Source organism: Geospiza fortis, unplaced genomic scaffold (assembly GCF_000277835.1).
Source record: "Geospiza fortis unplaced genomic scaffold, GeoFor_1.0 scaffold192, whole genome shotgun sequence".
Lineage (NCBI taxonomy): Eukaryota > Metazoa > Chordata > Aves > Passeriformes > Thraupidae > Geospiza > Geospiza fortis.
In genome coordinates, this window is record NW_005054315.1 from 6,356,377 (window position 1) to 6,381,912 (window position 25,536).

A 25,536-nucleotide genomic window follows, 5' to 3' on the forward strand; every position below is an offset into this window, starting at 1 on the left:
CCCATTATGAGTTTTAATGGAGAAGGGAATTCACTATTACAGGACTTTTTTCTTTCCTTCCCCCCACCCCCAGCTAGGAATGTGAAGCAGAGTGCAGAAAATAGAAATAATTCAGTGTGCTGAGCAGGCTGCATTTCTGGTTTTTTGCTAAGGCCTTTGCATTCATTTTTCATTAAATCACAAATAATTCAATAAAGGGATGCCCATAACAAGCATATTTATGGGAATGCAGCGATCATGTTGAGGAAGACACCCTATATGCCAAGTTAAGAAAGTGGAATTGCTCTAAGGCAGACCTGCAGAAACTAAGGTACACAAAAACACATAGCAGGAGGGGAAATACAGCTAAAAAGGCAACTAGTTAGCAGCTGCCACTATGACCTTTAACTGCATCCATGGTAACTGGGCTAAAGATGGAGTTCCATTTTATTATTCTCACACCCACAATGTTAAGCCTATGAATCCCATTGCAATTTAATGGCTGAAATCAGAAGGCAGATCTGTGTTCATTGGACCAGTGCCGACATCCTCTTAGCTAATGAGTGCAATAAACATTTTCATGCCAGGAAACCAATGCAAGTGGAAATATTATGCCATGCAGAAATCTATCCCCCAAACACAAAGAAATGGTCAGTATAGTCAGTCCTTTATGTTCATTTGCATATACTGTAATTTTTCAGGGTTTACACCACTCATCTTTAAGCAGGAAGATATTTAACCCATATATTCTTTAATACTGTGCCATGCAACAGCATTCAATTTATATTAAGAATCATGGGAAGAATTACATATTCCAGAGCTAATGACTATAGCTGCCTCCAATTATTTTCCTAAAGGAATGTTATGTTTTCAAAATTTGTTTTGCTTTCATGCACCTAAAATATATTTCATCCATTTGCAGGCTATCTTCAGTACCACCAGCTGAGCAAAAAACAGCAAACCAGCAAACTCTTTCAACAAAAAAGAAGGCTTTGTTCTAACTTTTTTTGCCGTTGTAATGTGACTCAGAGAGTTTTTCTTAAGCATCAGTGACAACAGTGTCATATTTTTGCCATGTGAGCTGAAAGCAAGACATATATCATCCTTATTTGGGCTGAAGAACCAGAGCAACAACAACAGCAGTTAAAAGGATCTGTACTGGATGCAACTTTGAAATCTCAAGCACTTCCACCTCTCAAATTCTGTGGAAACCTGTAAAATCCAAAATAAGAGGTATGGAGTGGAGCTAATTTGATTTGTAAGCTTTTACCTGGGAAAAACAGAAGTATGAGGAGTAGCCATAATTATTTTAAAAATGATAAATATAACAATTTAGACATATTGAGCCATTGAGCCATTTATCTGTCTTACATCCCAGCCACCCCTAAAGAAGGAACATCATTCTAATAACAAAACAGACCAGGGTGAAGAAGAAAATTCTCAGTGCATAAATGTGTAGCTGGGAAATGAAGGTCACCAAAATCTCCTTGAACTCTTGGGTAAACCCACCATATTTGCTTCAAAGTGGTGCAGTCAAAGACATAAAACTGCATTAGTACCCTCATAAAGAGCGTTATGTGAAATATCCCTGCCTCTCACAGTCAACTTCCTCTTCTATCTTAAAATACCCAGGATTTTATTTTTGTTAAAATGTTAGCATGGCATAAGGAGAGAGGGCTTAATGACTTCCCTTGACAAGAACTGCATGTATTTTTTTTCTTATGGAATACTGCCAAATATCCTTTGTAATAAAAAGCTTGAACTATTTTGCTAACAGAAGCCGCTTGTTCTGGTAACTGTAAAGGTCAGACAGAAAATAATTTGGGTGTTTCTTATCTTTTAAAATAATGTCACTTTTTATCATTACGGTAACATTTTTGGACAACAAAGAAAAGAGAAAACAGTAGATGTGATACCCCAGACCACCAGGTACACTATTTCTTAAAAGATATTAAGTTAAGAAAGCTGTTAACCAATTATACCAAAGACTGGAAATGTCACAAAAGCCAATGAAATCTCCCTGGTAACATTCAGAAATAATATGCTTTGGATCATACTGTATATTAAATGACAACTGTCAATTTAAAAAAGAAGTTCTCCAAAATCTTTGATGTCTGACAATTTAGAAGTTGAAACACACTGTTCTTACCCTTTAATATCTTTGAGATAAAAAGCTTTTGACATGTTAACTAATGTGAAGGAATAAGTGCTCCTCTCATTTCCCTAACACAGTACTGGACTGCCCTGAGTAGCTTTTTGTGATAAATGTCATAAGAAGCAAGGCAGTATGTAACCATTTTAGTTAAGTATATGCACTTACATTACATTACATAATAGAGACAGGTGAGATTTTTCTAGCCTAAATATTGTCCTTTGGTACTGGCAGTATTTATTTAAGTTAAAATGGGCATTTGAATAGGCACTGATAGTCAATATTATTTAATCCACTCTTCTGTCTGGGGCTGTAGTACAGCATGATTCAGAGGAAACTGTCAGTGTCTGAATGTGCAGCCATTCCAGGATAAAAGGTCTTTGAACTGCATGTTAGTTGCCTTTTTATTGTTTGTTTGTTTTCCCCACAAAATGGAAATGATGTCTATCTTCAGACAGCTGGATTGGGGAGCTCCCAGGTAGTTTAGGAAATGTCCCTGGGGCAGTGCTGGGTGGCAATGCTTGGCAGGACACTTCAGCCAGGCTCTGAGTCATTGACCTTGCGGGATGCTTCCTCCTTACCCCAGGAGTTCATCTCAGCCATAAATGTGGTGGCTCAAATTTGTGTGCTTTTGACAGGCTCCCAAATGGAAGTCTCCCATTCTAAGTATAATCTGAAGTTGAATCCTATCAGGTGTAAACTCTTCTCCTGCCACTGAAGAAATGGAGCTCAGTAATGACACTCAGATAAGCCTGACCCTGGATAGAAGGGGGTGCTACAGAGTCTAAGCCATAGGTGATCAAAAAAAACCCAAAAGTGATCCAGCAAAGACATTTAAGGTATGAATTTTGAGTTGTCTAAATTAACACCCTGTAAAAGGGGAGATTAGGTATCTAAATAAATAGGAAGCTTCTAGGTATGTTGGCCAACTTGAATGAATTATGATTATGTGCTAATTGTTAGGCGCAACATGGATGCGGTTTTGTGGTCCAGAAAATATCCTGTTGAAGGTCTGCATGGCTTAGTGGTTGCATACCGTGTTTGAAGGTGATTCAAAAACAAATCTGCACCCCCAAAAAAAGGAAAAGCTATAAGCAGTGTAGACCTCACCAACTGGCATCATTGGAGTCTGGGGAAGAGACAACTTCCTGAATCTCTTCTAATTACTGTTATAGTCACAGACCAGGAACACTGCTGCATATTGCCTCAGATCATCTCCAGACATTTCACAATTATTTTGCTGAAGAGCAAACCATAAGTTAACCATATCACAACTGGGAATCTTTATGAACAAAATCAATAAATTTTGTATTCACCAGAAAAAATTGAAATGGCAGGTGAAAGGATGGTAGGACAGTTGTGAAGAAGGTAATAAACATGATCTTCTGGGAAATCTTTCTGACCCCAAAAGCAAGAGCAAAAGACAGAGAACACTCATCTTGAAACTTTGGCTGCACAATACTTTTGAAGATGAAGGTTTTGCTTTTGTGGATCATGGAGGCATTGGGACCTAATTCTGCTAGGCCAATGAGCTGCACTGACAGAGGGAGCTCCAGCTCATGGGCAGGGCAGGTACCGTCTTTGGTTGGAATAGATGGTTGATACAAAATGACTTTACTAACTGAAGGCTTTGTGTTGACAAATGTAATATGGACCTAAGCTATGTATATCCCATTTGAACCCATGAATTGCAGAAAATTAATATAAGTGGCTGGAGGAACCAATCAAAATGTATTAAAAACATAGGTATAAACAAGATGGCATTTTTAATTTTTGCCAAAAAATAATCTACATGTATTGCAGAACTTTCAGAAAGTTGAAGAGGAAACATTTTTCAGTATGATATTGAAAATGCAGACTTAATAAACACTTCCGGTTTGAATCTGATAAAGTAAAATTAAATGTTTAGGTATATTTTATGTATAATTGATATTTTGTTCTTTGATAAGGGTTATATTTAATTTCAGGCTAATATGAACAGATGTATTTTTTTCTTTATATTTTCAGCACAAAACCCCCCCAAAATTTTAAACAGCATTTGTTTTTGCTTTTAATAGACAAATATGTATCTAGGTACTTAGAAAATCTGGTGAATCTTCAGAATTCATTCAGTAAAAATCACTTTATCTCAGTGCTTACACCATTGTCTATGAGACAAGAGAACAGGAACCTTATATATTCCCATTCAAGAAGAGGGAGATTTGAGCTTTCCTTCCCCAGCTCACGGGTGATACATACATATATATATATACCTAAAAGTTAAAGAAATCAGACTACTTTATGGTTTGGGCATGACATTTAAATTCTGCATACTTTTACATGCATCAAAACTAATGTCTTTAGGTGACTTAACAATTCAAGGTAAAAAAAAGTTCAGGCCTACTTGTATCATATAAAGATAATGAAGAGGATTTCCCATTAGTAATCCAAAAGGGTGTTGAACAACAACAACAACAAAAAATATTAACATTCTGAAATCCACAGTATTGGATAACCAGCACTTAAGAATTTCTATGAGCAGCTGGAGAAATGTTCAGCGCAATGATGGTAATTCTAGAGTGTTAGAACGAGTCCTAACACATAATGAATGCTATAGAAGGTAACGAGTCAATATTACTTGCCAGATCCCTTTCCCTGCTGCTACTCTTATGCAAAACATTGCAAAGCTAACATGGGACGTTTCTCCTCTGATTTCTCAGGAACTAGTACTAGAGGAATAATTGCAAGCATTTTGTTAACAGTCCAGAAGTCAGAATAACATTACTCCTGGAAGAAATTATGGATAAGTCAGCGGTAAGAAAAAAAGAGAACACTGTGGACGTGGAAAAGAATGCTTAGTAAACTAAGTTATTAAAAATTGGATACTTTAATACAATCCAATCCTTACTTGCATTTCTAGAAGTGAGAATGAAAACCACAGAACTGAATGACTGAAAAGATTGGCTGAAACAACAGAGGATTCATACTAGATAAGCAGCCAAACAATGTCTCAGAATGGGGTGATGTAGAAAATCCCCAACATGATTGCTGAATGATCACTGAGGGACAGGAGACTTGCTCTTCCTGTTATAACTTGGGGAGGACAGTTCTGGAGCCTTGCCTCAACTCTGCAGTCCTCATTTTCAGAAAGACTCAATGAAGCTGCTGGAAAGGGTAGACAGGAAATACAGAAATGTTTCAAAAATGGGAGAAATGCCTTCTGGTGAGAAATTTGGATCTTTCTGTTTATGAAACAGAAGATTGAGAGGGGACTTGCTTATGGCATATATACCTTCTGAGGCAGAAAATAATGGATATGAAAGGACTCTGTAATCTAGTGGAGGAAGGCATAATAGGAACCAAAGGCTGGAGCCTGAAGCCAGATGAATTCAAATTGGAAATAAGGCACACACTTTTAATGCTGATAGCTATTAGCTATCAGAACACATTATAGAGGGAAGTGGTGGATTTTCCATCTCCTGAGATCTTCAAATCAAGATTAGATAACTCTCAGGAAGATATACCTTAGCTGCAGAGAAACTATTTGGCTCAAAGTAGGGATAACTGTGTGAAAGATAAGTGTCTCTGATCAAGAAGAAAGTAGATTATATGATCTAAGAGTTCCTCTTTGCTTCTTGCACTATGAAAATTTGAAAACCTGCAGTATGTAGCTGGGAGTTAATCTGAGTCTTCCACCCCAGATTTAGTCCAATCAGATTATTGGTGCATTGAAGTGAAATTCATACCCCATCCCTCACTCTTTCATATTCCTTTGCAGGGTTTACCCAGAGGGAAGTCAGATTTATTGCTGTTTGCTTTCTTTCAGTATGCTGCTAAGGCAATGCTGCTCCACGTTGGAGAAATTAATGGAAAAGGTCTGTAACCACTGTTTACACTTTCATTCACGCTTCATTTCCAGAGGAGCTCAAAAGAGATATCAATGTCTCTAGCATGTACTTCTAGGATCATAGCATGGCAAAATGCAGGAAAGTTGTGTTGACTATAATACCTATTAACTTCATTAATTATAAGACAATATGTTTGCAATCTTCACTCCCAAGCCACTGCAATTACTGGAAAATCCTTGCTCCATATGTGAGCAAGGGCATCAAAGAGAACAGTTTTGTAATTTGTGGCATCCAAAGATAGGTACAAAGAAATTGGAAATTCATTATTATGTTAAATGACATCCTTTGTTAAAGGGTGCTACATAGTCCCGGTAGGGAAACAAAACAGGAGAATATTTTCTCTGATCCTGGCCTCCTATATCAGGCAACTGGTGTAAATAATTTGGTTACTGGGATTGTAGTTAGAAAGACCACAGGAAATGATGACACTAACAGGAAAAGTAGGCAGTCACTTCTTCAGAATAGTTTTGGTAATATGGCATGCACTTATTTATCTAAGATTTTGGCTTGAAATTTTGGCTTAAAACCCTTTTTTTTGATGGTGAGGGGAATAGAAAAAGGATGTGCAAGGCAGTGTAGGTAGGAAAAAAATGAAGATAAGACTGGTTTAACAGGGACAAAAGGGAGAAGAAAAAGTAATCATATATTTGGAAACAAAGAAAATGAACAGGTGAAATTATGGTGCAAAGGGACAAGTTTATGAATAACAGTTCTATGGACTCTTAAGGCATAAGTAATTTTATTTAACTTCAGCTGTCAGTGTCTGAAGTTGTCATCATAGATTCCCTCTAATGCCAATGGAGAGAAAGAGATGCTTTTAAAACATGATTCAGCTGACCTATTTTAGCCATCTACTTTGGGATGAGATGAATCATACCCTAAAAGTGCCTATTTCTCTCTATTGATTATGAAAAGGGTCCAGAGTGACAAATTCAGATGTAGATGTCTCAGTTATAGATTTTTGTACTTTGTTGGATGAATCCCACTATTAGAGCCTATAGATCCTGACATATCTTGACTTTTTTCCATAATTTCTTATTGAAAAAACAGCTAGTATGGAAAAATAGAGGAGATACACATACATTTGTATCGGGTGCAATTTACTGTAGAATGGCTGAAAAATTGACATTATGTGTGTGAAATGTTGACAATTTGATGAAAAAAAATCAACGCCCAAAATATTTCATTTGAGAAAGAAAATATTTCTCTGTGGAAATACTGACATGTGGCCTCATATCAATGACAGGTCAGTCCTCCAGGCTTCCAATCTTCGCTCCAGGACACTGTTTCTGCCTGGTCTACATATTCCAGGATTCATCCTGGTTCCTTCCATTGGTGATCCTGGTTGTGCTGCTTGGGATCCTCATTCCAGTGACACCTTGCAAGAGATGAATCCAGCTAAGCAGCCAGAGTCAGACAGGAGAGACTGGAAGCATGAAGTTGTGAATTTACAAGTTCTGCAAGATGGCACACTTTTAACTGAAGTATGTAGAGTTTTGATACAATCATAGGAAATTAATGTTTTAAACATGCACATGGCATTTTTAAAAAAGAAATAAATTAGTTAAGAATCAGCATCCTGACTTCTCAACACCCAGACTGTTTATGCAGCCTTCAAAGAAAGCTGAATTGTGGTTGCATGCTTATTCCTTATTTTGTTACTGTATTTCAACACTCTTTATAATATTCAAAGACCTCTTTGATCGATTTATGATGATATTTTAGATTTCTGTGTTCCTTTTCCCTTTCTTTTCCCCTTTTCTTATCCCTTTCCATATCCATTCTTTTTTTTTTACTTCTTGTCTCAGCCTTTTCTTGTCTCCCTTTCTCTCTTGCTGAGGAATTGTGGATGGTGCTAATAAGCTTACTACAACTTTTACCAATGTGTAGTTAGTAAAGATTACTCTCTAGTATGGTTCCAGCTCAGAAAATCACAAACAAATTAGATCTGTTCTGCAGGTTATCAAATCAAATTTAAGTGCAAAGATATGCGTAAGTTAAGTTCAGAAATATCTTTGAAGATAAATCTTATGCATAATTTTTCTAGAGATAACATCATGTTCAACTTACAGAGGCTGCATTACTCATGTGCACAAAATAGTAACCTTCGTGGATGGTTTAAACAAGTTTTGCTCTTCAAGAAGCCAGAGATTATGACTCTTGATTCCAGCTGGGGGGAATTGAAAAGTAGAAAATTTTAGTGTTGCCTTTAAATGAAAATCTCAGTTTAAAAAAAAAGAGCAAAGGCTGAACCTCTGTGGTTATGAGTTTCCTTCAGAGAACTCTGCTGATGTTCTGTTATTTGTCAATAAAACTAAGGTGGATGGGGAAATAGGCTACTCTTAGTTTTAGTCGGAGTTCAAATTCAAATGCTTATAACAGCATATTATATGATGCAAATAAAAAATAGACTTTAATGATACACGTTACACACAACCAAAAGCTCTAATGACATAGTCAAGAACTCAAAAAAAATTGCCTTTTAAATATGCATAATGTTTTGCATTTGATTATGTATTCACATATTATTTATTTTTACAGATGTCACCTTGCATTTTCCCAAACCTTGATGCCCTCTAAATTCCAATCTCCTACAGCCTTCTCAGTTCAATGTCTTTCTCATAAGTGGTCCTTTAACTCAGCCCCATTTTCGCTCACTGTAGTGAAATCTTTTGTCAATTCAGCATGAGATTCACTGCTCACAGTAACAGTCTCATCTCAGAATTTTCACTTGGGCTTAGACATCCTTAAACTGTTCTCATCTCTGTTCTACCTGTGAAGATCCCCAGTTGGCTTTTTTTTTACACCTTTTCTGTCCTGGTTTTGCTGACTATGCCTGTTGCCTGACTCCCTACCTCAGAGGGTGAGGGCTTCCTATTTCCTAAATACCCACTCCAGTTCCCAGCTTAGTGGGAAGGGTGTGTGTGGTATGTTGAGGGAATGATTATCCTCCTATTGTATCATCACATCCAGAAACTGTGTCTGGTTTTGGGAACCCAAAGCAAGAAATACATAAATTAGTGTAGTCCAGGGACTAACAGCACGTTTCCCATAAAGAATGAATATCTTTGGCAGCTGGGTTTTGTTCAGCCTGGTCTGGTGGCTGCAGGGGGACCTCAGAGCCAACTTCCAACATTTATGAGTAGGCTACTCAGATGGTAGAGATAATTCTATCACTGAGGTGCATGGCTAGAGAACAACCGATAGTGGGCTTAGATGGAAAGGGAGGTATTCGGACTGGATGTAAGAAAAAAGGTTTTTAACTGAAGAAAATAAATACTAGAGTGGATTTCCCAGAGAGATCATGAAATCCACTCTTTGAGATTTTCAAGACCTCACAGGACAAAGTCCTGAGCAACCTGGCTTCAGAATTTGATGTTGAATTTGTTCTTAGTAAAGGTTGAACCAGAGACCTCCTGAAGACCCTTTAAAAATACACAGGTCTGTAATACTGTGAAACCTCAGTTGAAAACATTTTCCCAGAAATTCTTCACTTGTCCAATTTAGAATGGGTTTAGATTTATATCAATCCTATGAATCCTTTTAAAACTTTGCTCTCAAGAACAGAATGCTTGGAATTCTTCAAAGGAAAGACTACCAGAATTTTTTCAATGTATACAAAACAAGATTATCTCCCTGGACTCTTTGTTGGATATTGCTGAGCCTAAAATATCTGAAGAAAGAAAAATGAAGTCTGAAGCAAGGTGAATGTAAAATAGAAATCTGAGTCTTGGACTCTTGCTGGTCTACCAATAGTGCTACCAAAGTTGCTGCTAATCCATCATGACTACAGTGAAATCTCAGCTTCCACCAGCAAAACATCGCATGTTAAAACCAGGCAATTTGCCAGATACAAGTTATTCCTTAGTGGGAATACTTTGGTTTGGAAAATAAAGAGGTAAACCAGAATACAGCCTATTTTATCATCTGTTCTTAACGCACTATATTGTTTTTAAATTGAGTTGTATGGAATTAATAATTCAATGTGTTGGCCAGTTGTAAAAATTATGCCTGATATCAGCTGTAATCTTTTAACAGTTTTTCTCCCCTCTCCCCATACCCTTCACCCCCCCCCCCAAAATTTATTTCTGCCCTGCCGTGAGGTTTTCCTCTGAGATTCTTGTAGTTCCAAATATGTATGACTTTGCTAAGAGATAATTGCTGACAAAATTAATCGAAAATTAAAAAAATGCTGCACCTACAAGCACAGGACAGCCTCCAACACACAAAGAAAATAAGGTATATTTTGTCATATTTTATGGTGAAGAAAGTGGAAGATGGAGCAATGTTTATTGCTGTTAAGCTTGGAAGCTAGGGGTTTCTTGTAGATAAAATGCCAAATTAAAAATTGGGCTGCAGAGAAAATTAAACTGTAACGTGATGGGAAGTATCTTAAAAATGGAATACACAGAGAAAAGATGAAATATAATAGATTAAAAGAGTATTTTCATAAATGAAATCCATCAGTATAGATACTTGTCTGCTTGTGTTATCAGTGTTATCTGACTGGTTATCAGTGTTGATTAAACTCATAAATGATAAGTGAACTTTATATGTGGAAGATCCTTTGGGAATTAAGAAGCTGTGCGTGCTTTAAACCTGACAGCTGATGTCAACATTTTCATTCCATAATTTCTAAAAAAGCCAAGAAAAAGACAACCAGGTTGTAAGGCGCTCAGCCTTACAGCAGAAGAACTCAGATAGACCTACAGATTTATGTACACAATTTTCAGGTCTGGAATAGGAAATGGACTTTTTCATGTATTAGAAGGGGCAAGCTGAAATGCCTGTAAAGTCCTGAAAAGAGGAATGAAAATTGGCAAAACTACCTTCAGAACATCTGCAGAATTTTTGCAAGCTTCAGGATGTCACATTGCCTCTGCTGTAAGTATTCACTTGAAAGGCACAAAGACTTAATCAGAAAATTGTGTTTCTAGTCATTTTAGTCCATTTTTACTAGGTATGTGATGGCCTCTCATGGATTTTTTTTTGTTTTAAATATAAGTCAGTAGGATTCTCCTTATCCACACCAATACCTTGTACATTTGTGACTCACCTCACTTGAGCTTGAAGGGTGGTTTCAGGGTAGCAGCTTCCCCAGCCCTTCCTCACTGGATATTTCCAGGTGGATAATGACATTAGCTCTTGCAGGCCAGGAGTTTGGGGGCAGATGTAAGTGATGGCAGGCTTTGCCCTGAGTGAATTCTGTCCATGTAACCATCCACACCGCTGCAGCCAGACCACTGTTTCCTGAGGCCTGGATAAAAATATTTCCTCTACCACAACCACCCTAGGGGAATAAAAAAACCCAGAAAAAAAACCTGAACTTTCCATACAGACCTTTTATTTTAAACAGCCAATGTTAAATTTCTGCCAAACTTCGAAGGTGTTTTTGATTATGTAGCTTTCAACTACCATGGAATTAATATAGAAAAACTTGTGTTCTTCAGGGAGCCCTGTCATACATCTGCAAAATAAGGTTCTTTTTATGTACCTACACATTAACATTGACATCCACTCCCTCATTTAATTAACAACATTTGAATGTCGTTTCCTTTCATGTAGTAATTGTATTTTTTATTCCTAAAATGATCTCTTGTTTTGTAGAGAGATAAAATTGGAAAATGTCAAGGTTTGTACAGAAAAAACTCCAGTAACAATAAGAGGTTCCTTTTTACCTTGTGGTTTTTGAAATCTAAATCTGGCCTTTCCTAGTAAGTTTTGAAAAAAAAATCTGATGTGGGAAATGAGCCTCTAGATTTTGACTTGAGGGAAGGACTTTCTAAATTATTTGTTTCTTTCTTTCAGTGAGTTCAAAGCTAACATGCTGAGTCTGGGAACTCTCATCTCTTTAGGACCCTGGAAGCAACTATAAATAGTTGTGGTTGTTAATGTAGGTACACACACTGGAGAATCTAGAGCATGTATTACATGTCCACCAAAGAGTTTAATTCCAAAGAAGGAGAAGCTAAAACTGCATTAGTAATGCTTCACTTTAACAGCCAGATAAAAGATATATGGTGGAGGAACGCAATCCAGTGTTCACTACCTACTTGAATTTCTTTAATAATGCCAATGACCTCATGAATATTAAAATGAGTCCTGGGTTATGTGTCCTTATGTAAGCTATTCCTCTTGTATCCAGTAAATGGTGTCCATGCAGTTATTAAAAAGAAGAAAAGAGAGGAAAGTGAGGTTAGATCACAGGGGAAAGGTCAACCTCTTGGGAGGGGTCTCAGTACTCTTTGTTCAGTACTTCATCTAAAGAACGAGGAGATATTGTGTAAATAGTTTGGGGTTTTTTAAAGCAGAATTTAAGTGTGTGAAAGGCAATCCTTTCGTTTATGAAACATAAGCATGCACAGTAAGGTAATACTGTAGTGATTTTTGCTGCTTTTTATTTTACTGAAAAATTTCTTCCAATTAAAGACTTTAACAGAGAGGTGACAATTATTGTCTTGTGATAAGCCTAGTCCTTTTGTAGTATCTTTTCTGGTGATTAAAATATTTATATAATTACCATAGCAAGTGAACTGATGTACTTTGCTGCTGAAAAAAAAAATGTTTGCATAGATTTGGGATAAGGTACTTGGACACTTCTGCAAAAAACCTTAGCAAAAAGAAATAATTTCTTCTGAACATTTTTTCTTTAATTTGTAAAATTATTTAATTAACAAACTTACTTTTGTGTGAGATTTCCTAGAAGTGGAATTTCTTAGAGTCATAAGATAACTTTGAAGAATACTCTTTTGAGGAAATTTGGAAAAGTAGCAGGAAGAAAAGGCTTGTAACAGACATTTTAAACCAGTTTTATGCATCCAAATGAAGAAATGCAAGTTCTGAATGGTTGTATGCGCAATATCAAAATGCATGTTATGCTCGAGGTTCATTTCCCTTTCAAATTCTGGCACTTCTTCTAGCATATATTACCTTTCTCTCTCACACCAATTCCCAAATTCATTTGCCTTGAAAAGAAGATATTTTGCACTGTTTCCTGAAGAAAAGCAGTTTTGATCAATTAGGTCAGAAGTAGCTTCTATATTTTTGAAACAAAACCTGGGGGAAAAAAATTAAAAGCATCTTACCAGTACTAGTTTATCCCTTTAATATCTCCATTAATATTAAATAAATCCTGCAAATACAGTGTCTTGGTTATGGAAAATATATTAATTGGGTGTGGGTCAGGAATGAAATCCAGGAACTCACTTTTAATATTTCTTAAATCAAAAGCTTCTTGTTCTGAACAGCTAACCCATTTAGATTTTCCTTCCGCCTCTCCCTTCCAAAAGCGAGCTCCTTCAGCTGACTGCCGCACTCCAGCGCTGTCTGCATAGGTTACAAGCAGTGAAATGCATTACAGCCATCCTCATTTATACCTGTCAAGGTGTCCATGTTACTTCCATAAATGGCTGAAAAAATACACAGTTTTTTTTAATGTTCAGAGCCAAATTTACTACCAAGCACCTCTGTAATCTGCAATGATATGCTGAGGTTTTTTTGGGTGTCTGACCCAAAGTACTCTTCAAAAGCAAAAGAAAATCCTAACATGTGAGGTCTTTTTCTGATCCAATAACTTTCCATCTAAATCACAAACATCTAGCTGAAAATAGTTATATAAATGCTAGCAAAATCCATTAATTTTATTGAGGATCTTTATTATCCGTAATTCCTAGTTCCTTTGGTTGCAGTGTGTGTTTCAGACATAGCTAGGCAATAACAATCTATTTACTGATAAATTAGGAAGCGTGTAACATTTGAAGACAAACCTCCTAAAAGCCCAAAACTTCAAATAAGTTTTCTTAAATGTACTCCCATGAATAGGCCTACTAAAATCAATGAAGCTACTCATGTGCATAAATTTCAGATTATGAAAAAGTCCTTGAAGACAGGAGATTTAGCTCTTAATTATTTTAGGTCACTGAAGGAAATGGAGGCCATGGTGTCTCCCAGAACAGGTGACAAATCTGCTTAGAAAGGTAATGTGGAAGTGGCATGAGGAAAAGGTGTATAAAGCAGGCTTGTCCAGGAATACATAAGCACACTGATGCTGCCATAGACAATTCAGCTGGGAAATGGCTGATCTAGGTAATTAGGTTGCAAAATCTTTAGAGGAGACATCCCATGCAAATTTTAGAAGATACAGATTAGGGACTCAAGGTAGCTGCTGGATGCATAATTCACTCCAAATAATTTGTTAGACAAACCTCATTTCCTTTTTCTGATTGTAAATTGTACAAGAACTGTTTGTGACTTAGATTTATTATTCAGAATTATTCCCTGAATGAAGGTGTAACATTTATGAGAACTTCATTGCAAGTGCTTGATATTCAAGTTTTGGCATTCAATATTGTTTTGTTGGTTAATTTGAGCAGAACACATTGCATGTTGTGTTTCTCTGAGTGGAAGCAACTCAAAGTCAGATTTTCTATTCTATATCATCGTGTTTCAGAATTCAAAAATCCCTTTCTATTCCCATTTTGCAGTAACCATAAGATGTCTCACAAACATTCTGGCTAAAGGCACATTTGTTCAAAATTAAAACATTATTTTTATGGAATTATTTTGTCCTATTATATCCCTATTTATGTCCTATAATGTCTCTACTTCTCAGCTACAACAAGAAGGTTTATTATTTAAAAAACTAAACTAATGGGGATAATTTTGTCCAGCTGCATAATCCCCCAGCTGGGATATTGTGGAATGTCCCATGCCTTATTCATCAGTCCTAATACATTAAGAATGAGATTTCCAGTAATGACACTGATAGAGACTTAAACTTTTAGCTGTCTAAAATCAGTCAGAGGAAATTTTTGAGAATGAAGAGATCTTGAGAGCCTTTTCTTGTATACTCATAATTTGAGGGAAATTTCTATCTTGGTCCTGTTTCTGGAGAACTGCTTCCCATATCATGGAACAAAACTTTTCTGTGGTGTCCCTGTTGCTGGAAAATGCTATGACAAATATAAGACAGTAAAAGCATGGGTAAAAAAAAAGACAGAGAAAACATTTTGAAATAGTTCATAATTCTTATTTTTCTTGAGGAGAAAGAAAAGAGCTAAAGAATCATGAGAGAGATATATTGAGATATTACAGTGCTCTTAACACAAGCAATATTTAGTAATTTCTTAGCCCTGACTTGCAGTCAGTCATCCCAACCATCTGCTCAGAACTGAACTTTTTCTTCTTCTTCAGTGTAGTTGAACTGTATCAACAGAAACAATTTTTTCAGGGAGAGTAAATGTACCGCTACGAACAGTTTGATGAAAGACTGAATCTTTGTATTCCTGGAAAGTAAGTCTTCCTGTAACAAGCAGTTAATGTTTGAACACGTCAAAGCAAGCCTTTTAGAACAGGAGATAAGAGCACTTGAATGATTCTTGCAAAGTGGTAACTGGCTAACTGGCCTAAAAGCAAATGTTGTGTACGGTAATTTATGCTGCGAGTTACACTTTCCTCAGACTTGAAAAGATCTTTACCATGACTCAGTACATTGGGTTTGTCTCCCACTCTCATTTGTAAGAATTGGGTCTGAAATACAGACCCACTGTGCAAGCAAAGAGTTTATTCCTACGGGCAATGTTATTGGCATAGGCAGCCATAAAATAATGGTCAGATCCGTATTAGGAGCGGCTCATAACATAATGTCAGTCTGAGATGGGCTGTTCATTCATGGTTTTAATTTTAACTATGCTGTTAAATGCTACGCTGCAGAAGCTTTAATGTTTAAGCAACTATATTGATCTAAAAGTACTGTTATTGATAAAAATTCTTTGCTTTCAGAATTGGGGAATAACACACTGCCAGAAAGCCTTTATTGCTGGCATAAGTTACAGCTGTGCTAGAGGGGATAGCTACACTAACCTAGTGTCACTATCTCGGCATGTGGCCTGTTCAAAGTCATTGTTTACGTGGACTTTCTACCATATGGAGTTATCAACATTTTCTTACAGAAATCTCAGCACTGCTTTGTACTTCCAGAGTGAGAATATAGCAAGACAGACTTTGTTTTCTCTTTTTCTCCTTTGAAAAGATATAAAAAAAGAGAAAGAAAAAGAGAAAAAAAAAAAATTAAAAAAAAAGAAAAAGAGTTCTCTCTTTCCCAAGTAATCCTCCTCCACTAGAAATGTATGAATGCTATAAATATTAACATGTTTAAGTGTAGATATTTATAATTACATTGTTAATTCTCTTATTTTGGGTACTACTACTCACTCTAAAATGCCTTACTTAGACTGACTGTGCTGGCAATGTCTTTTCACCCTGAGAAGAGGAATAACTCCTTCTCTGAGAGGTGCCCTATGGGTGTCACCGGGGCTGGACACTGCACACAGTGAATGCCTGGGCAGAAAATGTTACTTTAGATCCCGTGAGCCCAAACAACACACAGGGCATTCTTAGGTGGTAGTAATATGTAAGAAGGTGGTTAGGACCCTGCCAGGCATGTTTGGGCACGCTGCCCAAGGCCCTGGTGTGGGTTGCGTGCAGGCACAATGCGCTCTTGTCTGCTCCTGGGAATGCACTTTGAGCAAGTGAGTTAGACATACCTCTGGAAACCTGAGTAAGGCAAACTGTTCCGGTTCATGTTAGGAGGCAAAAGGAAATGAATAAAGAGTATAAATCTTCATTAGCCTAGTGAGAGCAAAGAGCATTCTTTCATGCACAATAAAGAGAAAGGAAGTAAAAGGTAAGTAAGAGTAAAAAGAAGTTTTGAGCTCTCCTCTGCAGCAAAAACACCATGAAAATCCCTGGAAAGACTCAGATGTGTATAGATAAACAAAGGTATTTCAGAAGTCTTTCTGAGTGTGTGCACAAAGTTCCTAATGAAACAATGTATTCCAAGAAAAATATCAGTATACTGAACCTGAATTTTGCCCCCAAAACTGACAAATATTGTTCTGTTAAAGATCTAATTTGAAGTGTATTTCCTTGGACCATTCTGGGCCTCTGAAGTCTTCCACATTTACTGGTGAAGGAAAAGAAGCCCTAAAACTTAAGATGCATCTCTCCGAATCTGGGTTTCAAAAGAGTAATACTGTAGCAGTTCCAGCACAAAACAGTCTCCCAAGGCTTTCATGCCAGCAAGCCTAGAAGTAGCTCGTCCTGCAAAGTCAGAGGGCTGGAATTCAAAAGTGGCTGCATTCCCTCCCGCCTGCCTCCCAGATGGGTTTGGAATGCGTGCATATCCCAGTTCTGGAACATCACCTGTCTAGGTTTCTGAGATGAGGTTTTGAAATTCAAGTTCATAGTAGATTGCTGAATATTTGATTTAATGGTCAAGGTGGAATGAGATTCCTCATCAAAATACACAAGTCCATGCAAATAAGGAAATTTGTTTTGACATGATTATATTCTAGCCTCTTTGCTGTTTTCATACATCATTGATTAGCTATGAACAATGAAATATTCCAAGGAAATAACACACCTATATATATGTGTGTGTAATTCTTTAATCTCAACATACATAGTAGGAATAGTTGAGATTTTATGGAGATAAGCATCTGATGGGGCTTTGGTATTGCTGATGAAAGAATTCAGCTACTGGAACAAGTCTATCCTACAGATGATAGAGCAAAATTACTCCAATGGCTAAAGGCACTAGGACAAAGATTCAGATGAGGAAAAGCCACATACAAATAAGTATGGAGATGGGAAGCATATGTGGCTGTATGGAAACTTAAAGCAGATGGTGGAATAACCTAAGAGTAGAAAGATCAAAGTGACAGATAAAACTAGTTAGATCAGAAAACTCCAGCGAAAGGAGTAGGAGTAATAATGGACAATATATTGAACAAGCAATAAAGACAATGCTGTCACAGAAAAGACAAACGCTGCTCTAGGTTGTGTTAATTGGAGCATCGTGTCTGATTAAAGGAAGACAGTTTTTCCACTCTGGTTGGTTCAGCTGAGCTTCATCCAGAGAGACGCATTCAGTTTGGACTACCACATTTTTCGAAGGATGCAGACAAATTAAAAAGACTTAAGAGAAAGACATTGAAAATGATAAAATATTTTAAAAACAAGGCCTGGAAGGAAGCTTAAGAGGTTGTGATGCATTCAGGCTAGAGAAGGGAAACCAAAAGGAAGACAAAATAGCTCCTGATAATTGCATAAAAGGGTGTTATTAATTGGAAAGGGACCAATTGTTCTCATTAGCCAATGGGACAAAACAAAAAGCAATGGATTTCAGCTGCAACATAGATAATAGGGTTAAATATCAGGAAAATCCTTATGACTGTAGGAAGAGTAAGGACATGGAGAAAACCATCAAGAAGTTTTGCAGAATCATCTTCATGGCAGCTTTAAGGCCAGTCTTCCTGTTGATCTATCAGCAATGTTTTAAGTTTAATGAAATCACTCTTGACACGATGCATTAGGGAAGGAGAATAAAAGAGTGGGTTGAAGGACCTGCGTGGGGTATGTTTGCTGGTAAATAGCACTGTGATTCTCTGACCCTGTGTGGTACAGTGAGAGGCTTATTTGCTACTGTTATTTTTTTTCCCCTATCTGTAATTCCTGTCTTCATCTGAAAGGGAAACTACAGAGATGCATTTTCCAGGCTTCAATTAATACAGATACGTATCCACCTTATGCATTTAGAGATGTGACCACATTTCCCATCCTCAGAGCAGCCGGTGACTGGAGTGCATATAGGTGTCAGCTGGAAACAGAAGTTTTCATACCTTCCAGACACAGGGTGACTCTTGGGTCTAAGTAGTGACTGGTTGTGCCTGACACCTTTCTGCAGCATGCTGCAGGCAAGAGCAAGGTTTGTCTTTAAAGCCCTTTCAAGCCTTCATCTCCATACTTTCCATTAACTTGTAAAAGCTTAGTCTGTACCCTAAGCATACACTTTCTTTCCATGGAGCATGACAAATGCTAAAGCAAATTTCTTTCAGGAACACAAAGCCTCTAGCCCTATACTATCTGCTGGATCAACACCCTTTCTGTAGCTTTGGCTGTTAAAATATCAACATCTGCAAAATGAGCATTAGGACTAGTATCAAAATCCAGGATAAACGTCATTTATATTAATGACAAACTTTGTAAATTACTCTAAGCAATTCCCATGTATAAATGCAAATCAGATTAATATTTAAGCCAAAATTCAGAGGTACAAATATACAATTAACAGAAAGGAAAAGGGGGTATGTTTTTCTTTTTGTTGTCTACTGCATTGAAATACCAAGTGTCCTCAAACCACTGCTTAATGACATAGACTGGAAATGAAGTAGCTGAACGAACCCCCTATATGGACATGTTCTGCCAACTACCATTCCAGTGCCAGCAATAAATTCCCAGACTAAACAGTTTAAATTTGGCATTCTCATTTGTGATGCTGTACGTATGCTATGCTCACAAGATTGATTCTCTGAATTCAAAGTATTCTAGCAAATGAATTATTAGAAATATGAAATTTTGGCTGACAAACATATGCCTACAACAAATTAATCTGATATTTGAACAAAACACTCCTCTTACAAAGAGAAATTTGTGGTGGTTTGAACAATAATAGCTACAGTTAGGGTCAGTCAGGTTTCCACTCTAATTTGTACTTTCAGGAGACTAAATCATCCAAAGATGACTGGAGCCTGACAACCAGCTCTCAGATGAGATGAGATGCTTATTTTAGTAACCAATCGAAATAATTTTTTTTGTATCAAATCTTTGTAATTTTCTTATTAAATTTTACCTGTTATAAAAAAGAAAAAGAAAATATTACTCTTTTGTAGATAAAATGGTTTTTTAATGAAAATGAATTTTTCCAAAGGGTAGCTCAGAGTAGTTTAGGTATTCTAACAAGAAAAATGGAAGAAGCGTGAATGCTAAAAAATGGACTACAAAACAAAACAAACAGAAAAAGCTTCACAAGCATTTTGAAATGTGGACTTAATATGCATGTGTAGCAGCTGGATTGACACAATGGACCCTAACGGCTCCTTCAGGTTCCTTTCATACTGTATTATTCACTCTGCAGTTAGACTACCAAAGACAAAATTTTTGGGAAAAAGCCTATATTTTCGCAAACAGCTGCATTTAGACAATGACACAAGCGATGTTATCATATGACTGCAACAATAGAAAAGTGCTCTTGTTTAATGGAAGTATTTAGTATCTGGATATAAGGTCTTCCATGGGTAGCATGGGATGCAAGTCAGAGCGCTCTCTGGTCCAGGATTATGAAACATTTAGATGACAGATTCCATAACCAAAAATAATGTAGCCTTGCCCTTTATTTCCTCACCTGCCAGTTTCCAAAGATCATTCAACTTTAAAAAATGTTGCTTACATAACTAAGCTCATTTTCTGTTAGAAATAATGAAAGATGTTTTGGATTTATTGATCAATTTTATCTGATTTATGAAAAACAGTTTTGTCCAATCTTTCCTATTACAAGTGATTGCACTGTACTGGGAACACTGAGCTAATGCCCTCGAGGAAGACCATGTGACTGCAATTATTTATGAATTAACATGTCACAGATTTGAAGCTCTGAGACAAACACATTTCCCAGCTGCACATTTGTGACTTCTGAGTTTGTAAATGAAACAGATGAAATAATGACTTGCTGTTCCTCTCTATTCCTCTCATATATTGGTTAGTTTGCTTGTTAGATATTTAAAGACAGGCACAAATTCTTACATAGATATTTATCATTCACAGAGAATATAAATTAAACATGCCATTACTTTATGAGCTATGATAATAAATAATTAATAAATACTGGATTTCTCTACAAGGGATGTTATCATTGTTTTTAATACATAGTTTGCCTTTAGAGATATGGAAATAATTTCTGAAAGTTAAGGTTGCTTAAAGACAGCACAGTACAGGAGTAAAGCCCTGAAAAAAAAGAGTGAACTGCTTTATAAAGCACAGTTATATGTGCTTGGTCAATGCTTTAACTTAATTTGTGCTCTGTGAGCCAAACAATAATTTGGCTGATATTATTAGATACATACTTGTTTGGTTTGTCCTGAAAACTTAAAAGTCCAGCTGAAATCAAAGTCATATGTCTTAATCGATAGCACAAACATAAAGGCAAGTAATAGCTGTAGAATACATATGGTTTTGCTGTCAAATATAAACAAGTGTAGCTGATACACATACATACATATATTTGTTAGCTGACTATGTAAATTGAGATGAAAGCCCATTTTCCAACATGACCTGTGATAAACAAATGCATATAAATAAAGAATAACTCAAGATAACTCTAGAATAACATCAATTAAAACAATTACAACAACTTCTAGTCATCATGAAGTATTGTTTCAGTTCCATCTTAAAACAGGAAAAACTCTCAATTGTTCTTAAATCAACTGGTAACTGATTCCACATTTGTGGAGCCTTGAAACAAAAAGCTTTTTATCCCTAGTTTGTATTCATTCTAGGGCATGGTAGTTCCACAGCATGAATAGAGTGTAATGTATAAGCTGCTCTAAAGGAAAGCAACAGGTTGAAATAGTGGACACTGATAGACACAGTACTCTAATTGCTATTTTACATCCATATTTTAAAAGCGAGATTTTACAAGAGAAGCAAAAGTCATATCTAGAGCTGACACGATTTGCAAGTTAAAAGTGCAATTTAGATCTATGACATTTTACATAGCACTTGATAATATGTCAGATATACATGAGTAAGTACATAAAAAACCCCAAAAATATAAGTGAATATAATATATAAAAAAAGATTTGGAATTCTGATGATCAGTATGTGCTATTAACTAGAATATTAGAACTGTCTCTTCATGCTCCCTTGAGGACAGTAGGGTATAGAGGAACTTAAAACAGTTATATATATGTGTGTGTGCGCATATACAATGTATTTATTTGTCTCCTTTAAACATATAGATAAATCATAACACATTTTTCCTGTCCTTCAAAGCCACTTGTTTTCCAGGTATTGATTTCCATGTTTTCCCTAGATCAGTCCCTAAGAGTTTGGAGAACTGCTAGGATTATGACATCAAAAAGGACAAAAGATTGGAGACGTTTAATGATAGGAGGGTGGGATATTTGAATCATACTATTTAACTTTTTTTTTCTCATAAGCAATTACAGGACTTAAATTCTTGACAAACACATGAAAAAAAGACAGTCAGCTCTTTAAGAGCTCTGAATACTGCCAGTTGCAAAGTTCCCTAGAAAGTCTTCATGAAAAGGGGGGAGAGTATCATGACTTGATACCGCTAAAATTAAAAAGAAAAAACAAAGATAAAAGTGAGAAAGCTCAGTAGCTGTTGTTTCTTTATAAATCACAATAAAGGACAGTAAAGGACACATTAAAGGACACATTAAAAAGAAGTACTTTTTATTCTTCTCTCATCTTTTATAAAGGTCACATTCAGGGGATTTCTGTGCTTCAGAAATTGATTCACTGAACCCCCAAAAAAAGAATACTCTGAGAATAGAAAAAAGAAGGGTGGCATGACTAGAAAGGCGAGATGTCTGTGTGAGAAAGACTTTTTGGAAAAGAGCCTGTCGCCCACAAAGTACTGCAGCTTGAAGTACTCAAAGCTGCGTCTGAGGCAAGTCATGGCTCCTGCAGACAGACAGACAGAAGGGGAGGCCAATCTCATAGCCCAAATGGTGGGCACTGTTGGTACCCATCCCTGGAGCAGGCAGGATACTGCCTGTTCACCCTTTCACAAGCCTGGGAATGAGTCGTGCCTTGGCCAGGGCATTGTCACAATTTGTTATCACTCAGCATCAGCCACTTCCCTTGTATCAGTGGAGGGACAGCACAAAAATCATACTTTTCCAGAGAGAGAACTGCTGGGATGGAGGAAGAATGTCTATGTATGTGGATTTATGACCCTCGAGACTGCAAACCTGCTGGACCACAGCCTTGCAAATGGAGTAAGAGGACAGTAGGTCACACTGAATACTTTGCAGAGATGGCTCACTTTCCAAGAACTCTGAGCCCTACCTCCCATGCTGCTGTCTGCCACAATGCCCTTTTATTCTGGTTTCTTACTATGGATGAGGATTTTGAAATCTAACGCCGTGCCTGTCCAAGAGGTGAGCTATGCTATTTCTAACTTCTCAGCACCTGCAAAAGGAGAGAATGAACCTGTCCTGGAAGGCACAATTTGGTCAGTCATGCTGCTTGCAGTAGCTAACACGGTCCCATTTTATCCTCACTGTTACACACACAAAAATCTTGCCTCTTCCTTTGTGAATGCAGAAAAGTTTCTACAGGGAAAACCAAACCACTAACATCAAAAACTTGGACCCAATGAAAGCAAAGACTGCATCCTGATTCTTGCCTTAAATATCAAGGAAATTTTTATAGGAGATCTGCATATCACTGGCTATCACTGTCCGATATTTAAATCTTGCACAAGGATTGACAAATGTAGATAAGAGCTATATTATGTTTTGTTTTACTCCATTCTTTTGGAGTAAACAAATACGAAATATGCATGCATTACATCATGCAGTGAACTAATAATTACAGAAATAAAAACCATGGTCAGGTTTAGGTTTAGACACATCTTTATGAAAACATATTGCCACAATTAGATTCTGACTAGGTGGGAACCTTCGATCAGACTGAGTCATTTTCAGAATCACTGTGGGGAATGTAGAAAAAAAGTCTGAGTTTAGAAAGGACAGACAGAAAAGTAGGAGGTTAATATTACAGCCTAATGGGAATAGAAGGTTGTCTGTGAGTGAAATAATGATATTCAGTCTGTAAATTGTGTAGATCCATAACACCTAAGCTTTGCAAGGGAGAATAGTGTCTGTTGAAACCTGTGCTTAATCTGGTTATATTATCCCTTAGTAGTTGGATAGCCCTTGTGTCCTAAAGTCCAAAAAAACCAAAATAAAAATAAATTAAATGAAAATAAAACAATCATTTGGAGAAAAGCCACACAGTAGGGCAAAACTGGCAAAATATGGGTCGACTTTTGAGCTTAGCACATATAACCACAGTGATGTACCTTTAAACTACACGTTCGTGAAGATCAACTTTTCTGAAAGCAGGAGTCAGAGAAATGGTCCAACTCAGCTGCAGCACATCACCTAATGGTTGCTAGTTACAGAAATCTATTTTGCTGTAACACAACAACCATATTATAACTCGCTGGAAATAAAGACAGCTCTGCAGAAAACTTGAGCTGCTGCTGTGGTATTATAGCTTTATAACATGGTCAGTAAATAACTTATCTCCAGTGGGTCTTAGACTGGCGGCCAGAACTGTTTCTGGGTTTGCTATTTAAGTTCCTTTATTGTTCACAATTCCCTGGCTCTACCCTAATATTACTGATTGAAACCAAATGACCATGATATTCTTTTTCTGAGTAACTCTAGTAAGTTTGAGTCCTTAATTAAACATGGTGAAGATTCACAATAGAAGAAGGCAAAAAAGTGAGGATTCTCTGAAGTCTAAATTGTTTCTTTCTATTCACACAACAAGAAATAAGATTTTTTTTTGTTACTGAAAAACTCTGTATCTGTTTTTTTAGACAATCTTCTTCTGATACTGCAATCACATTACATTAAATAACCCAGAACTCACAACCAGGTAAATCTTATTTTCAGTAACATCTCTCTAACCTTGAAATTTCTGCCAAATTCTTTAGTTAAGATATTCTAAAGACAAATACTATGTCTTTTTTAAGATTCACAGCAGGAAAGGTTATGTTTGGAAGAAAATGAAATTTTAAGAAAGTGCACCTGGGCACCTCTAGCCATGAAACTAAGCCAGGAAGAATAATCTGTGACTGTGATTCAAAGGAAGGTTAAGCACCTTTCTCAGAAGAAATCACGATTTTCTGTATAAAGTGCCTAGTTTCTGTGAAAGGAGACTGAGAGATATCTACTTCCAGAAGACAAAAATACATTAGTGACTAAACAGAAGTCAGGAAAATTAGACCTAGAAACCCAAGCAGAGTGATAGCTAGAAACAGCTGTGAGAGAACGTCTGAAACCCCACAGCTAATCTGAGAGTGGATAAGAGAGGTGTATTACTGGAAGATGTGGGAGGCAAGAGATGACTACAGGGTCTTGATGCCTTTGAGCAACATGGGGTTTAGACAGAAAGAATCAGCCTGATGGAAGATAGCTGAGGTGGAAATACAGTCCAAGCTGTTCACTTGGTGTTTGCTGAATAGTTCCAGTTAGGCTGAGTGATCTGCAGCATGGAATAGGGTCCCAAGGGTTTTAAGAGTTCTCCAAACTCATGGGTCCTCCAGTTCTCTGCCTAATTTTAAGTACTTGAAAGGCAAGTGAAGGTTAGGAGAATAAGAAGAGAAACAAAGTTCCTAAGCATAAATTCTGTTACTAGATAGGCTAACCTTTCAAGGGAAATTAATATCTATGTTGGTTACAGATGAAGTTGGGAGAAACTAAGCATCACCACATCTCTCATATGCCTGGAAGATGCATTTTGGACTTTGTAAAGAAGACAAACTTTACTGGGACTGTAAGTTTCTAGGAAGAAAAAATTCATGATTCTAAATCTTAGAAGGTGAAGTTTCTGCAACTACTTTATGGAATGAGAGACACC

General features: G+C 36.8%; 1 long non-coding RNA gene across 2 annotated transcripts in view; it reads right to left on the bottom strand.

Annotated features, from left to right (window-relative positions):
• Nucleotides 1–25,536, bottom strand: part of LOC102039866 — a 119,317-nt gene that overhangs the window by 78,978 nt on the left and 14,803 nt on the right. Inside the window, exons 2-3 of one of the 2 annotated variants that reach the window (XR_004081649.1) lie at nt 11,075–11,308; nt 8,128–8,188 (exon numbers count right to left, since the gene is read on the bottom strand). This is a non-coding gene — a long non-coding RNA (uncharacterized LOC102039866). Of the gene's footprint in view, nt 1–8,127; nt 8,189–11,074; nt 11,309–25,536 lie in introns of those variants that run through there. The other variant, XR_004081648.1, reaches the window with a different exon arrangement.